At 39.7% G+C, this 5,049-nt stretch overlaps 1 long non-coding RNA gene across 1 annotated transcript; it reads right to left on the reverse strand.

Annotated features, from left to right (window-relative positions):
• Positions 1 to 3,554: 3,554 nt before the first annotated feature.
• Positions 3,555 to 4,366, reverse strand: LOC148035510 (uncharacterized). Its single transcript, XR_015690989.1, has 2 exons — positions 4,238 to 4,366; positions 3,555 to 4,107 (listed from the first exon to the last, which is right to left on the reverse strand). It is a non-coding gene; the product is annotated as an uncharacterized LOC148035510 (long non-coding RNA).
• Positions 4,367 to 5,049: the final 683 nt, after the last annotated feature.

Raw genomic sequence — 5,049 nt, forward strand, 5'->3', positions numbered from 1 at the left:
CGTATAGAGAAAGACAGACATACTATAGCAATGGCTCCTTGACATGGTAATCTATTTGAGTTATCATTACGATATGGTTGCAAATGTTGTTATTGCCCCTAGAGATGCAAATTGCAAATTATGACATCAACGACTTGTACACCCCGATTTTTCTAAAATTCTTGATCATCATCATCATCCACGTATGAGAATATGTGAGTACTGTGCACTTGGAAAACACCATCGTTTGCCTTTCTACACTTCTACTTCATCACATTCCTGTGCTCTCTTGGATTTGGTTCATACCAATATTTTTGGTCCTTTTCCTGCCTCAAACTCTCAATATCGATATTTTATAACTTTCATTGATGATTTCTCATGGTACACACATGTCTATCTTCTTCGACATAAGTCTGAGGCTTTATCTATATTTAAACAATACAAGATAAGTGTGGAGCTTCAAACTGGATTCTCTATAGAGACTCTTCGCAGTGACAATGGCGGTGAATATGTATCCAATCTATTTGATGACTTCTGTAAGGATGAAGGTATTCATCATGAGTTTACAGTTACCATTTTGCTAAGCGCAAAAATTGCACTATTCTTAATGCTATATGTTGTATGCTTATACACTTTGGTTTGTCTCGAAAGTTTTGGACTGAAGCACTTCTAACAGTCGTTTTTATTCAAAATCACCTTCCAACATATGCACCTACTGGTAAAATTTCTATAACAATCGAGACAGGGAAGACACCTTCAGTCTCTCACTTTCGCACATTTGGCTGCATTGCTTATATTCATGTGCCCAAGGATACTCGACATAAGTTTGATCCTCCAGGTTTGAAGGTTATTTTTCTTGGTTATTCAGATCATTCCAAAGGTTACAAATTTTATGATCCTTCTACTCAAAAGGTTATTATTACTCGTGATGCTATATTTGATGAGAAGACTATGGGTGGCACATGGTCATCATATGTTTCAGATGATACACAGTCTTTGCTTAGTGCATTTCCTTACTTGCTTTGTGAGTCTACTAATTCTGATGATCATAAACCTCCTTCACCTCCAAAGAAGATTGATGAAAATTTGGAGATATATGTCAATCTTCTTGTTGAGATAGAGCATGGATTCTATTCTATTGAATATGATGTCTTTGATGATGCTATGTCTGTCCAAGAGGATCCAATATCGTATATGGAAGCTATCAATGCGTCTCAAAGGGATCAATGGCAAGAAGTTATGCAAGCTGAGTACGATTCTTTAATCTCCAAAGGTACATGGATTCTTACTGAACTCCCCCCAAATCGTGTTCCTATAAAATGTAAATGGGTTTATAAAACCAAGACCAAAGCTGTCGGCTCGTTTGATAAGTTCAAAGCACCACTTGTTGCAAAAGGTTACTCGCAGATTGCAGGAGTAGATTATCAAGAAACATTTTCTCTTGTTGTGCGCTCCACAACTATTCGTATGCTTTTGGCTTTTGCAATACTATTTGATCTAGAAATTCACCAAATGGATGTTAAAACGGCTTTTCTCAATGGAGATCTTGAAGAAGAAATCTATATGGAGCAACTTGAAGGTTTTATGATTACGGGAAAGGAGCATCTTGTATGCCAGCTTCATCGTGCATTGTATGGATTGAAGCAAGCCTCTCGTGCTTGGTATATTAAGATTGATCAGTTCCTCACATCTAAAGGTTTTGTTGCATGTTTTGCTAACCCAAATCTTTACATCAAAAGGGAGGACAAATGTTCTAATATTCTTGCTCTATATGTTGATGATACTATTCTTGTGTCAAATAATATTGCTTTCTTGGATGCTATGAATAAGCTTTTATCGACTGCATTTGAATTGGTGGATCTTGGTGAGATACATTCTTGTTTGGGTATTCAAGTTCAACGACACCGACAACAAGGCATTCTTCTTCTTCCACAGACAAAGTTTATTAATAATATTGTTAAGAAGTTTGGGTTGACAAATGCACACTCTGCCAACACTCCCATTCTTTCGAGCTCTACCAAGGGTACATCTACAACATGCAATGAAGAATCAACCATTCATCAACCTTTTGCTAATCTTGTTGGTTGTCTTCAATTTATTGGTTTAAACACAAGACTAGATATTTTATTTGCAGCTAACTTTTTGGGACAATATCTTTCTTCCCCTTCCACTATTCATTGGAGTGCTGCAAAACGTATTCTTAAGTACCTCAAGGGTACTAAGGAGTTTGGTCTTATTTATCGTCGTCGAGAGGATTCCTCTTTATCTTCTTCAACTTGTCTTCACCTTATTGGATATACACATGCTGATTGGGCAAGTTCACATTTATCCATGTGATCTACAAGTGGGAATTGTTTCTTTGTAAATGGATGTTTGGTTTCTTGTCCAGCAAGAAACAACGATGTGTTGCGGTTTCTACAACTGAGACCGAATATTTTGCTCCATCATTAGCAGCTCGCGAGCTACTTTGGCTTCGACAACTACTTGCAGATTTGGGACATCCTTCATCATTGACTACACCTCTTCGATGCAACAACCAAAGTGCTATTAGTCTTACCAAAGACTATATACAACATAGTAAATCAAAGCATATTGCTATTCATTATCATTATGTTCGACATGAAGTCAAGAAAGGTTCCATTATGGTGGAGCATTGTCCCAGTGTTCAAATGGTTGTAGACGTCTTCACAAAAGCTCTTAGTGAAGCTCGCTTTAGTTCATTAAGACATGCACTTGGTATTGTTCCAAGTTCTTGTCTCACTGATTGAGGCATGTATCATTGTATTCAAGAAAACTTTATAGTAAATCATTTTTGTATTGTAAGTATGTGTAGGGGCTCGGGTTTCTCCCTTGTTCTCCCCAAGGGTTTTTTCGCTCGCAGCCAGAGACCTTTGTTTGAGTGGGAATGTTACAACTATATATATCATCTCTCACTTGACTTGGGTCTCACCTATATATTCTAACTCTACATCAATATGAAACATTATTTGGGAACATGTCTTCTGTATCTCTCTCATACTCTCTCTCTCTCAACATCATGCACGTCACATAAGCACGATACTAAGTTTACTAGCATCGCTACCCACATCACCAAACGTCCCCGCTAAAACGACGCATGTAGTGATACTCAAATGCATCGTATGTGTGACGTCGATTTTCATTATTTAAGCATGCTCAATTATCACATACATGATATAGTTGTTTAAATGACTGCAAGTCTTCTAATCCAATATGTGATGATCACTTTTTTCCTTTCAATCTACTATGCCGATTAGCCTATCAATTTCTAGTCGTGACTTATGCAATGACACGCAAATGCATCGCATATGCGACATCCACTTTCAATTTCTAAACGCGCTCAATTATCACATATCACTTACATGATATCATTGTTTAAACGACAGGCCTCATCATGATCAAATATGCGATGATTGCTTTTCTTGCTTTCAATCTATACTATGTCGATTGACCTATCGATTTCTAGTTGTGCGAGGATCTCTTTGTAAATCTGAAAAACCTTTATGTATATCCAAAAACTATAAGAGACTACATGACAAATATTCAACATCAAACTCTTTTAATTGGAAATAACTTGGTCGATGATTATTACAAACTAAGAGATCCTGATTACATCAGGGCACCACTCGGAACATGGAAGCTGAAAGATCATGGTGCGAGTCTTGGTGATCTCAGGAGTGGAGGAAATTAGATGGCCATTGCCTGACTTATACAGATGAAACAGTCGTGAAACTGATTGTGTGCAAAACAACGACTAACCCCATGGGTTGTCTCGACTCATCAAAACTGCGAGAGGCATGAAGAGATCAAAAGATCACAGCTTGATCAGATGATGAAGCTGCGGATGGTGCTGTAGAGAGACGGAAGAAGAAGCAGCAGCACAGAGACAAGAATGGATGGATAATGTCGATAAGAAGATGGTGCAGCGGATCCGGAGACAGGCGACGGGGCTGGAGAGAATGCATCTTGATCGGCTTGCCCCATTGCTACCATTCCCACTCCGGACACCACCATCACTATAACTGTCATCGCCATCAGGCGAGCCGCCATTGAAGCTTCGATAGAAGAAGAAGAGGAAGGCGAGAACAAGAAGAGATAATTTGATCAACCCTGCATAAAATCACAACACAAGTCGATTTGGATGGCGCTAGTTATAACGTCCTACGAAGAGACCGAAAGGGACGTGCGCGCACAATTTCTTAAAAGAGCGAGCTGGGATAAACCATTAAACTCAAATTACCTGCAGGCAGAGGAAGACTAGAGGCCTGAGAAATCTTCAGCGGAGAAGTAGAGATGCGTTTCTTGTGACAGTCTTTTATAACACGGGGTTGGGGGGTATTTTCAAGTAGGTTGGTCGGCTGGGGTCGGTTTGGGGCCGCTTCCTTACTCTTCTTTTAATTACACTTGGGATCCCTTAAAGGAGCCCTCTCTAGCATCATATCATTGTCGGAAGAAAATTTCTCAGCTTCTCGAGAGGGTTGCTCCTACCCACTAACTTGTAGGCTCATGACACCAACAGGTTGAAGCAATCAATTACTCCAATACCCCTAAGGAGGGCCTTAACCACTCTCAAACTCGCCGTCCCATATAATAGTGAAGGTCACTCGATCTCTAACCTACTCATGCCACCTCAAACTTGGAATTACAGCAACAAGCTAAGCAAAGCTCCAAGAAATAGAAGGAGAAATGAGGGTTGTTAAGAAAATTGTGAAATCAACCTATAGAGGTGAGAGTACACAACGGCCTAGTATAACACTAAATTAAGAAATCCTACCCAAAACTATAGGACTACAACTAATTTGCACCTTGTAAGACAAATGGAGACTTGTGATATATCCCTAACCCTTTATTAGGCTTACAAAAGATCATGACCATGCCATAACATGCCACACACTACAAGGATTTGAGCTAGTAACGACGCCCATTAGCGACGGCGGATAGCGGCGTCGCTATTGGCGTCGCTATTTGCGTACGCAAATAGCGACGGGCCGTAGGGAAAAAATGCGGCCGAAACCGAGCGCGGTTTTCATTTCGTGTTTGCTCCATTGTGAG

Source organism: Lygodium microphyllum, chromosome 5, assembly GCF_053477565.2.
Source record: "Lygodium microphyllum isolate KBCC chromosome 5, Lygodium_microphyllum_v1.1.10, whole genome shotgun sequence".
Lineage (NCBI taxonomy): Eukaryota > Viridiplantae > Streptophyta > Polypodiopsida > Schizaeales > Lygodiaceae > Lygodium > Lygodium microphyllum.